The following is a 12,196-nucleotide window of genomic DNA, read 5'->3' as shown; positions in this document are numbered from 1 at the left end:
ACAGAAGGGCCTTGAACCAAAGATACTATATCCAGCACGACTATCATTTAAATATGATGGTGGGATTAAACAATTCCCAGACATACAAAACCTGAGGGAATTTGCTTCCCACAAACCACCTCTACAGGGCATCCTACAGGGACTGCTCTAGATGGGAGCACTCCTAAAAAGAGCACAGAACAAAACATGCAACATATGAAGAATGGCGGAGGAGGAATAAGAAGGGAGAGAAGAAAAGAATCTCCAGAGAGTGTATATAACAGCTGAATAAGTGAGCTAAGTTAGGCAGTAAGATACTAAAGAAGCTAACCTTGAACCTTTGGTAACCACGAATCTAAAGCCTGCAAGGGCAATAAGTACATATCTCTCAATAGTCATCCTAAATGTAAATGGACTTAATGCACCAATCAAAAGACACAGAGTAATAGAATGGATAAAAAAGCAAGACCCATCTATATGCTGCTTACAAGAAACTCACCTCAAACCCAAAGACAAGCACAGACTAAAAGTCAAAGGATGGAAAAACATATTTCAGGCAAACAACAGCGAGAAAAAGCAGGGGTTGCAGTACTAATATCAGACAAAATAGACTACAAAGCAAAGAAAGTAACAAGAGATAAAGAAGGACAATACATAATGATAAAGGGCTCAGTCCAACAAGAGGATATAACCATTCTAAATATATATGCACCCAACACAGGAGCACCAGCATTTGTGAAAGAAATACTAACAGAACTAAAGAGGGAAATAGACGGCAATGCATTCATCTTAGACTTCCACACACCACTCATCCCAAAGGATAGACCCACTGGACAGAAAATAAGTAAGGACACACAGGCACTGAACAACACACTAGAACAGATGAACCTAATAGACATCTATAGAACTCTACATCCAAAAGCAACAGGATATACATTCTTCTCAAGTGCACATGGAACATTCTCCAGAATAGACCACATACTAGCTCACAAAAAGAGCCTCAGTAAATTCCAAAATATTGAAATTCTACCAACCAATTTTTCAGACCACAAAGGTATAAAAGTAGAAATAAATTCTACAAAGAAAACAAAAAGGCTCACGAACACATTGAGGCTTAACAACATGCTTCTAAATAATCAATGGATCAATGAACAAATCAAAATAGAGATTAAGGAATATATAGAAACAAATGACAACAACAACACAAATCCCCAACTTCTGTGGGATGCAGCGAAAGCAGTCTTAAGAGGAAAGTATATAGCGATCCAGGCACACCTGAAAGGAAGAACAATCCCAAATGAATAGTCTAACATCACAACTATCGAAACTGGAAAAAGAAGAACAAATGAGGCCTAAAGTCAGCAGAAGGAGGGACATAATAAAGATCAGAGAAGAAATAAACAAAATTGAGAAGAATAAAACAATAGCAAAAATCAACGAAACCAAGAGCTGGTTCTTTGAGAAAATAAACAAAATAGATAAGCCTCTAGCCAAACTTATTAAGAGAAAAAGAGAATCAACACAAATCAACATAATCAGAAATGAGAATGGAAAAATCATGACAGACCCCACAGAAATACAAAGAATTATTAAAGACTACTATGAAAACCTATATGCCAACAAGCTGGAAAACCTAGAAGAAATGGACAACTTCCTAGAAAAATACAACCTCCCAAGACTGACCAAGGAAGAAACACAAAATCTAAACAAACCAATTACCAGCAAAGAAATTGAAACGGTAATCAAAAAACTACCAAAGAACAAAACCCCAGGGCCGGACGGATTTACCTCGGAATTTTATCAGACACACAGAGAAGACATAATACCCATTCTCCTTAAAGTGTTCCAAAAAATACAAGAGGAGGGAATACTGCCAAACTCATTCTATGAAGCCAACATCACCCTAATAACAAAACCAGGCAAAGACCCCACCAAAAAAGAAAATTACAGACCAATATCCCTGATGTATGTAGATGCAAAAATATTCAATAAAATATTAGCAAACCGAATTCAACAGTATATCAAAAGGATCATACACCATGACCAAGTGGGATTCATCTCAGGGATGCAAGGATGGTACAACATTCGAAAATCCATCAACATCATCCACCACATCAACAAAAAGAAAGACAAAAACCACATGATCATCTCCATAGATGCTGAAAAAGCATTTGACAAAATTCAACATCCATTCATGATAAAAACTCTCAGCAAAATGGGAATAGAGGGCAAGTACCTCAACATAATAAAGGCCATATATGATAAATCCACAGCCAGCATTATACTGAACAGTGAAAAGCTGAAAGCATTTCCTCTGAGATCGGGAACCAGACAGGGATGCCCACTCTCCCCACTGTTATTTAACATAGTACTGGAGGTCCTAGCCACGGCAATCAGACAAAACAAAGAAATACAAGGAATCCAGATTGGTAAAGAAGAAGTTAAACTGTCACTATTTGCAGATGATATGATACTGTACATAAAAAACCCTAAAGACTCCACTCCAAAACTACTAGAACTGATATCAGAATACAGCAAAGTTGCAGGATACAAAATTAACACACAGAAATCTGTAGCTTTCCTATACACTAACAATGAACCAATAGAAAGAGAAATCAGGAAAACATTTCCATTCACAATTGTATCAAAAAGAATGAAATACATAGGAATAAACCTAACCAAAGAAGTGAAAGACTTATACTCTGAAAACTACAAGTCACTCTTAAGAGAAATTAAAGGGGACACTAACAAATGGAAACTCATCCCCTGTGCATGGCTAGGAAGAATTAATATCGTCAAAATGGCCATCCTGCCTAAAGCAATATACAGATTTGATGCAATCCCTCTCAAATCACCAGCAACATTCTTCAATGAACTGGAACAAATAATTCAAAAATTCATATGGAAACACCAAAGACCCCGAATAGCCAATGCAATCCTGAGAAAGAAGAATAAAGTAGGGGGGATCTCACTCCACAACTTCAAGCTCTACTACAAAGCCATAGTAATCAAGACAATTTGGTATTGGCACAAGAACAGAGCCACAGACCAGTGGAACAGATTAGAGACTCCAGAAATTAACCCAAACATATATGGTCAATTAATATTTGATAAATGAGCCATGGACATACAATGGCAAAATGACAGTCTCTTCAACAGATGGTGCTGGCAAAACTGGACAGCTACATGTAGGAGAATGAAACTGGACCATTGTCTAACCCCATATACAAAGGTAAACTCAAAATGGATCAAAGACCTGAATGTAAGTCATGAAACCATTAAACTCTTGGAAAAAAACATAGGCAAAAACCTCTTAGACATAAACATGAGTGGCCTCTTCTTGAACATATCTCCCCGGGCAAGGAAAACAACAGCAAAAATGAGCAAGTGGGACTACATTAAGCTGAAAAGTTTCTGTACAGCGAAAGACACCTTCAATTAAAAAAAAGGAACTCTACAGTATGGGAGAATATATTTGAAAATGACAGATTAGATAAAGGCTTGACATCCAGAATATATAAAGAGCTCACACGCTTCAACAAACAAAAAACAAATAACCCAATTAAAAAATGGGCAGAGGAACTGAACAGACAGTTCTCAAAAAAAGAAATACAGATGGCCAAGAGACACATGAAAAGATGCTCCACATCGCTAATTATCAGAGAAATGCAAATTAAAACTACAATGAGGTATCACCTCACACCAGTAAGGATAGCTGCCATCCAAAAGACAAACAACAACAAATGTTGGTGAGGCTGTGGAGAAAGGGGAACCCTCCTACACTGCTGGTGGGAATGTAAATTAGTTCAACCATTGTGGAAAGCAGTATGGAGGTTCATCAAAATGCTCAAAACAGACCTACCATTTGACCCAGGAATTCCACTCCTAGGAATTTACCCTAAGAATGCAGCAATCAAGTTTGAGAAAGACAGATGCAGCCCTATGTTTATCACAGCACTATTTACAATAGCCAAGAATTGGAAGCAACCTAAATGTCCATCGGTAGATGAATGGATAAAGAAGATGTGGTACATATACACAATGGAATACTACTCAGCCATAAGAAGAGGAAAAATCCTACCATTTGCAGCAACATGGATGGAGCTGGAGAGTATTATGCTCAGTGAAATAAGCCAAGTGAAGAAAGAGAAATACCAAATGATTTCACTCATCTGAGGAGTATAGGAACAAAGGAAAAACTGAAGGAACAAAACAGCAGCGGAATTACAGAACCCAAAAATGGACTAACAGGTACCAAAGGGAAAGGAACTGGGGAGGATGGGTGGGCAGGGGGTGATAAGGGGGGGAAGAAGAAGGGGGATATTAAGATTAGCATGAATAGTGGGGGGAGGGAGAAAGGAGAGGGAGGGCTGTACAACACAGAGAGGACAAGTAGGGATTCTACATTTTGCTATGCTGATGGACAGTGACCGTAATGTGGTTTTTAGGGGGGACCTGATATAGGGGAGAGCATAGTAAACATAGTATTCTTCATGTAAGTGTAGATTAAAGATTTAAAAAAAAATCAGTTCCTGTGTACTGACGTCCAATGAGTTCTACACAGTGGTATAGAGGGCATGTTAAAGTGTGGGCAAAGGGTCTCTTTATTTCTATGCAAAAGGTCAAGGCCTAGCTTGGATACCCAGAAAATGAAGTGATATACGATATGAGGAGGAGCTTCCGGCATCAGCACTCTCTGGAGGACTCGTGCTGGGGGATGATCTTCAAAAAGCCTCCACAGGGATCCGTGCGATGCTGCAGTTGTGGCTGCATCCACCCCACCGTTTCCTGGACTTGCCATTGGAATGAGGAGGGAGATGTCTAGGCTGGCATGTGCATACAGTGAGACAATGAATTTGACCGGATCTGTACTGTTGGAACTCAATCAGGAGTTGGGAGGGGTGCAACTTGTAGCACTCCAAAATCTTACGACTTTAGACTATCTATGGTTAAAAGAACATATGGGATGTGAACAGATCCCAGAAATGGATTGCTTTAATTTGTCTGACTTCTCTCAGACTGTTCAAGTACAGTTGGACAATATCCATCATATCATAGACTAATTTTCACAAATGCCTAGGGTGCCTAAATGGTTTTCTTGGCTTCACTGGAGATGGATGGTAATTATAGATTTGCTTTGTTTATGTCACCATATTCCTAATATGTTAATATGTGTGCGCAAGTTAGTTAGTAGTTTAAAACCTATACATGCTACAAGAAGATATGTCAAAGAAATAATCAATCCTCCCATGTTTTCTTCCATATGCTACCTCTATAGCTTTTCTTCCTCCTTCCTAATTACAACCCTTAAATAGAATTCGTGCCTCATATCGAATTTACCGAGTATTATAATTCCTCCAGGTGGTAAAGATACCTCGAGACAAGTGCTGGGCATAGAAGCCACAGGGCATAAATCTGCAAAGAAGTAAAAAGCTAACCTTTTCAAACAATATGGCTTCTCTCTCACTTACCAACTTTACATTTCCCTGTATGGCCCTGGAAGATGACTGGTTAGCCAGAGACAGGTAAGATTCCTCAAGGGAGAAACAAACTAAGACAGGCACAGTCACAGGGGGGCCATCAGGTGAGAAATTGGGGAACAACAGTGGTGAAGCTTAGAACCTCACCCCCCCCCCCACGTTGAGAGAAAGCGTCTGCATCCATGGATGTTTTATTGCCCTTGTCTAGCTTGGATTAGCACATAGTCTACAGGCACACACCTGATCATCTACAATTGCTCTCTTACAACACTAAACTGTGTTTTCTACCTTTATCTTGCATATACCTACCACTTCAGCAGTTTATTAAAAATAAAAATAATAAAGGGAGAAATGTGGGATCCACATATAAATCAAGTATAAAAATCAAACGAATATTCATATTTGACCTGATTGTTTATAGTTCATAATGCGTGATCAAAAACCGAAAGTTTCTGTGATGACTGCCCTTGTACTGTTCACCATGTAAGAACTTAGTCACTATGTAAGAATTCGTTCACCATGTAAGAACTTGTTCGTTATGCTTCAGAAGATTGGAGACTGAAGAGAACTAGGCTTGAGATGGATTAATGACTGTGCATTGAGCATTGACCCCCCTATACAGAATTTTATTGTTGTTAACAACCATTTGATCAATAAATATGAGAGATTCCCTCTCAAAAAATAAATAAATAAATAAAGAAATAAATAAATGTATTCAGTCACTTTCATGCCCTTTTTCATTCTAGAGGACATGTATAAAAACCATTATTCATCCAAGTTTAAGAATGTTGTTAAATCATACATATATTCTTTTTACTTTTACTCAACATAGTATTTTTTTAAAAAACTGCTATTCATTAAGCCCTGTACAATGATAGGGAAAAATTGGTAAGCAGAAGCAGATACTATAATTGTTTTCTAGAAATGTTCAGTGTACTGGTAGAAGTTAGTATCCATTAGTGAATGGGAATTCTGCCTTATTATATGACTATTTTTCACAGAAGTTTTGTGTCAGCTTCTCACGTCTCATGTTATGCAAGTTATTTCTTAAAAGAATCTTGTTGCATAGACATCAGCTCCATATTTTAGCCATAAACAGTGAGACAGGAAATTGAACAATATTTAAATCTGACATTTAGAAAGTAAAATACATGTGTTTCTGTTGAGATAAAATTTGCAAAACTTAAAATTTGCCATTTTAAAGCATGTAATCACCTATTTTTTAGTATGTATTTATTCACAATGTTGTACAACCATCACCACTATCATATTGTAGAACAAAATAATCACCTCCCCCTTTTCCAAAAAATAAAAACATAAAACAACAACCATGTATTTCCTGATTCCCCACCTATCAATCCCTGGCCACCATTAAACTACCTGTCTCTCTGGACTCACCTTTCTGTACATTTCATATAAATGGAATCATACAGAGTGTGAATAATTTTCATAAGAATGGATATCTATCTATCTATTGTATGTGGTCTTTAGTGAATGACTTCTTTCACTTAGCACAATGTTTTCAAGGTTTACTGATGATGTAGTTCTTTCCTTATGACTGAATAATATTTCATCATATGGATATACCACATTTTGTTTTTCCATTCATCAGCTTATAGATGTTTGGACTGTATCTGCTTATTGGCTGTTATGAATAATACAACTATGAACATTCTTACTCAAATTTTTTTGTGTCTATGTATTTTAATTACTCATGGAAATGAAAGTGGAATTTCATATGGTAACTACTGCAACATTTTTGAGGAAATGCCAAATTGTTTTCACAGTGGGGGGTACCATTTTACATTATTACTGGGATCCCAATTTCTTTATATTCTTGCAATTCATAAGTTCTCATTTTATAAAACATTATATACAACCTAGTGTGAAGTAGTATTTAATTGTGGTTGATTTATATCTCTTATGATTAACAATGTTTAACATCTTTCCATGTGCGTATGGGCCATTTTGTATATTTTCTTATATATTTTCTTTGAAGAAATGTCTATTCAAATACTTTGCCTATTTTAAAAATTAGTTTGTCTTTTTATTTTTGAGTTGATAGTGTTCTTTATATAATCTGAATACTAGGCCCTCAGATATATGACTTCCAAATGTTTTCTCTTTTTTTTTTACTTTCTTGATAATGTCCTTTAATGCTATATTTTTAATTTAGTGAATTCTAACTTATCTATTTTTTCTTTGTTGCTTGTACTTTGAAATTGCTGTCTAATCCAAGTTCATGAAGATTTACAACTAGGTTTCCTTCTGAAAATTTCATAGTATTAGCACTTGCATTTAGATCTTTGACCTATTTTGATTTTATATATCCATTAACTTTTATATGTGGCATGAATTATGAGTACAAAGTTAAACTTTTGTGTGTGGCTATATAGCTGTCACAGCACCATTTGTTGAAGATTAATCTCTCGTCATTTAATTTCTTGTAACTCTTATAAAAAACTAATTGATTAATCAAGACAGTATGACAATGGCCAAAGAATAGACAGATCAACAGAACAGTATAGAGAGTCTAGAAATGGACCTCCATAAATAGTTGATTGATTTGACAACTATTTGACATAAGAGCAAAAGCAATACCATGGAGCAAAGATAATTTTCTAAATAAATGATGCTGGAAAACTGGACATTTACATGCAAAACAACAAAAATAATCAAAGCTAGACAGAGACCTAATACCCTTCACAAAAATTATGCAAAATGTTTCACAGCCCTACATTTTCAAAAATCTCTTAAAACTTAACATTAAGAAAACAAACAGCTGAGTAAAACATGAGCCAAAGACCTTAACAGACACCTCATGAAAGAATATGGCAAATAAACATATGAAAAGATGCTCTATATCATGTGTCACCAGACAAATGAAGTTTTTAAAAGAGACACCACTGCACAGCTATAAGGATGGCCCAAATCTGGAACACTGATGCCACCACATGCTGCCAAGGATGTGGAACAACAGGAACTTACATACACTGCTGATGGGAATGCTGATGGTACAACCACTTAGGAAGACAATCTAGCAGTTTCTTATAAAACTAAACATACTCTTACCATATGATCCATTAATTGTTCTCCTTGGTATTTACCCAAAGGAGAGGAAAATCTGTGTTTACACAAAAACCTTTATTAATGCAGTAGCTTTATACATAATTGCCAAAACTTGGAAGCAACAAAGATGTCCTTCAGTATGTGAATGGATAAATTAATGGTGGTACATCCAGCCAATGGAGTATCCGTTATAAAAAAGAATGAGCTATCAAGCCATGGAAAGACATGGAATAAACTTAAATGCATATTACTAAGTGAAAGAAGCTAATCTGGTTAGAAAATACCTGCGCTATCAGTGAAGTATAGTGTCATTTGAAAGTGGAATAGATTCGTTGTAAATGTATATTACAAGTTCTAAAGCAATCACTAAACATGTAAAATAAAGAGGTCTAATTGATATGCTAAAAGATGAGAGAAACAGGAACCATATAAAATGCTAAATTAAAACCAGAGAAAGCAGAAAAGGACTGGTAACATAAAAAAGAAAAAGAACAAAAGCAATGAATAGAACATAGGCACAAATATAGTTGATTTTAATACAACTGTAATAATAATCACTGTGAGTGCTCTAAATACACCAATTAAAAGTCAGACACTATGAGAGTGCATAAAATACCAATATGTAACTATACGTTGCCTATGAAAAACACTACTTTAAATACAGAGAAGTCTCCAGTATTATAGTTAGAGATTTCAATATCCCTCTTTCAGTTATTGATAGATCCACAGGAAGAAAATCAGTAAGAATACAGATGAACTAAAGAATACAAAGACAGCTTAGTAGTGTCTTACAAAACTAAACGTAATCTTCCCATATGACCCAGTAATCATAATCCTAGGTATTTACTCAATTGACTTGAAAACTATCTGCACACAAACCTGCACATGAATATTTATATCAGCTTTATTCATATTGCCAGAAGATAGCTGTCCTTCAGTAGGTGAATGGATAAACTGGTATATCTGTAAGATGGAATATTATTCTGTGAAGAAAGAAATGAGCAATCAAGCCACAAAAAGACCTAGGAGAAACTAAAATGCATTCTAAGTGAAAGAAACCAATCTGGAAAGGTTTCCTACTTTATGATTCAAATTATATGATGTGTGGGAAAGATAAAGCCACAGGGATGGTAGAAAGATGAGTGGTTGCCATGGGTTCAGGGAGAGAGGGATGAGTAGGTAAAGCACAGAGGAATTTGGGGGAGCAGTGAAACTATTATTTGCATTTTGTAATGAATACATGACATTATGCATTTGTCAAAACCTGTGGGACTTTACAGCACCAAAGATGAACCATAGTTTATGCAAATTTTAAAAAATCACTTAGGATGGTGGTGGAATCTCAAGAAGGTATGCAGACTGTGACAAGAGAATCTAACTCTATTACAAACGTTATGAAACAACCTCGCTGAAGGGAGTATGGGAAAGGTGGTGACCAGAGTAACTCTGAAAATTAGTGGGTGTATAAGGCCAAAGGCAAAAGGAGCTGCGTAAGAGCACTGGGCTTCAAAAGGCTGCCTACCACAGAGGTGTGGGCGAGCAATTCTGATATTATTATATTTACATACTCAGATGGAACAACTAAGAAACTAGATGGCAGATGGTGGGATTCAAGTTTCTCACTATTGGACTAGGAGTTCACAGACAGGCAACACATCTATGTGGAATATGCCCATTGGAATATTCTACAACAATCAGAATAGTAATTGGCTCAATTTTCCCTTTTCAGTTAGATAGTAATGCTGTGAAATGCTGTTGTGAATACCATAGGAGAATTACCTGTATTTCCTGCTTCTACTAGTTAAAAAGCAGAGTCTGTGGCTCCCTGTTTTACATGTATTCTTACCATTGTTTTTATCAATACTGTCTTTTATTTTTGCCAGAAATGTCTTGCTTATAATCCAATTTTCTTAGCTATGTTCGTAGCTACATTCCAATTTTCTATTCTACAAGAACTATTTTATGTTAATAAAATATTGTTTTTTGAAATTTAAAAAAGACTGTTAAATGACTTAATACTGATGAATGAAGTTAAATATGGACTTTACGAACATTTGCACAATAAATCACAACATTCAACTGTGTAATGTAGGAGAAATTAATGAAAATACAAGAGAAATAGAAACCATATGGCAATGAGGTATGGTAAAACAATTCCAAAAATTAAACTTGATTAGTAATGTCAATATTTTATGGGGATTATAGGTAGGTAGATAGACTATATCTTAGGAGTAGAATATATATTCCAATAGTTTAGGGACAGAAAATATGTATTAGTTTCAAGTACAAAAGAACTGTTTGTAGCATTTGTCCATACATTATGTCATACACACACATGCAAAAACATATAATGTTAACATCACTAAGCATAAGATAATGAAACAAAATAAAATGATATGGGAATCTATATTAAAAACAAACATCTCTCTGAAATAATGTCTAGGTAAAAAGAAAACAACAATAATCATGGACTATTTACATATAAGGGATAATTAAGGCATAATCAGAATTAAAACACACATAAAAAATCTGTAATCCAGACATTAAAAAAAAATTCATACCCCTCATTTTTCCAGTGATGACATAGGGATAAAAGTAAATATCTTTGAAATTCAACATAAGGTGATGAAAAAAACAATGGTACTTGAAACCAAATAAAAGAAATACAAATGAATGAACAAAGAGTCAATGAACCAAAATATCAGGACAATTTAAAAATAAATCCTAGAATTGGAAACCACTAACACAGATGACATAATGGAGAGCCTCTGGAAAGCATGAGTGGCTATGTTTAAAATTAAGAATGACAAGTAAAAACATAACCAGGTTTCAAAAAATTAAAAGATTAAAAACTATTAATAAGAAAAGTATTCAAGTATTACTTAAACATTTTTCAAAAGTGACAAATTCTAAGAAGCAGGGATGGCTTGACTACAAAAAAAAACACTGTACTGGAATTTGGGGGGGTGATAGAATTGGCTGTCATAACTGGTGATGGTTACATGAACATGCATTTGTCAGAACTCGCAGAACTCTAAAAGCACAGTGGATTTTACTGTACATAAAGTTACAAAAAGCCTCAACTAAGCGTGAGGAGAACCCAAAATGGAATACTAAGCATTAAAAAAACCAGACTTAGTGTATTACAAATAAGTAACAAAACCACATTGAAAGAGGCAGGGAAGAAAATGATTTAACCTTATTTACTCTGAAAAACATTATTTTGAGGGGATCCTGTGAAACTAAGAACAAAGATGCAAGAAGAAAATAGTAAGCTCTGAAACATGGCCTGGGCTCTTGTTCCAAAGGATGTGTCCTGGAGGGGCTACATCTACTTGGAGAAAGGGACATCACGAATTTTATACAGGATAATGTCTTTGAATGACCAAAAATGCTAGAGGGGCAATGGTGGCCTTGTACAGGAATGCGAATTAAAGTTAGCAAAAATTCCCATTCCCATCTCCACCCTCAAATGTTTATTGGCAGTATTTTACTGTCTTTTGGCATGAAGCATTGCATTTGTGTTTTGTTTCTGTTTCTTTTCCACGGCATTTTCATTCATTTTTTGAGCTGGCTCTATGGCAGAGTTAAGTGAATTTTTCAGGAATGACTCTTGTAACATTGACAATTTCTGCCAGTTGTTTTACACTTGAAAACAACTTGGCTGC

The 12,196-nt window shown here is 35.5% G+C and overlaps 1 long non-coding RNA gene across 1 annotated transcript in view; it reads right to left on the bottom strand.

Annotated features, from left to right (window-relative positions):
• The window catches only part of LOC140850408 (uncharacterized), a 206,981-nt gene that overhangs the window by 109,639 nt on the left and 85,146 nt on the right, over positions 1-12,196 (bottom strand). The gene's annotated exons all lie outside the window — the stretch shown is intronic.

This window comes from Manis javanica, chromosome 7 (genome assembly GCF_040802235.1).
Source record: "Manis javanica isolate MJ-LG chromosome 7, MJ_LKY, whole genome shotgun sequence".
NCBI lineage: Eukaryota > Metazoa > Chordata > Mammalia > Pholidota > Manidae > Manis > Manis javanica.
This window is presented reverse-complemented; position numbering and strand designations above follow the sequence as displayed.